We start from the raw sequence: 413 nt of genomic DNA, 5'->3' as shown, positions 1-413 counted from the left end.
CATGCGGGAAAAGGAGTGTCAGACTCGTAGTCGACCACCTCCACATCCTCAACGAGGTTACTCGTCATTTATAGCGTGCGCAAAGCGCGACGCTCGTGCTCATCGAGCCTAGGATGTACATTCCCCGGTGCCGCGGACGCACTGTCCGGCATCGCACCGCGTGCGGGAGACGATGTTGAGCTCTGCCCATGCTGTCAGAACCAGCGAGACTTGGTGACTTTTGTGTCGTGGACCCAGGGCTCATTGAGTAAGGAATTCGTTATATTCCAACAAATTGAGTTGCAGTGTCTAGCGGACACGCGAGCCTCGTTGGGGCATTAATCGATTGGAGCTGTAAATGTTCTCAATCTTATTGGGGGAGGGTGTAACGGGGTTACACGTACCCTGGTAACAGGTGTGTGTGTCACACGAGC

This window comes from Plasmopara halstedii, assembly GCF_900000015.1.
Source record: "Plasmopara halstedii genome assembly, contig: Scaffold_614, whole genome shotgun sequence".
NCBI classification, from domain to species: Eukaryota; Oomycota; class Peronosporomycetes; order Peronosporales; family Peronosporaceae; genus Plasmopara; species Plasmopara halstedii.
The sequence above is the reverse complement of the archived record's forward strand: the minus strand, read 5'-3'. Positions refer to the sequence as shown.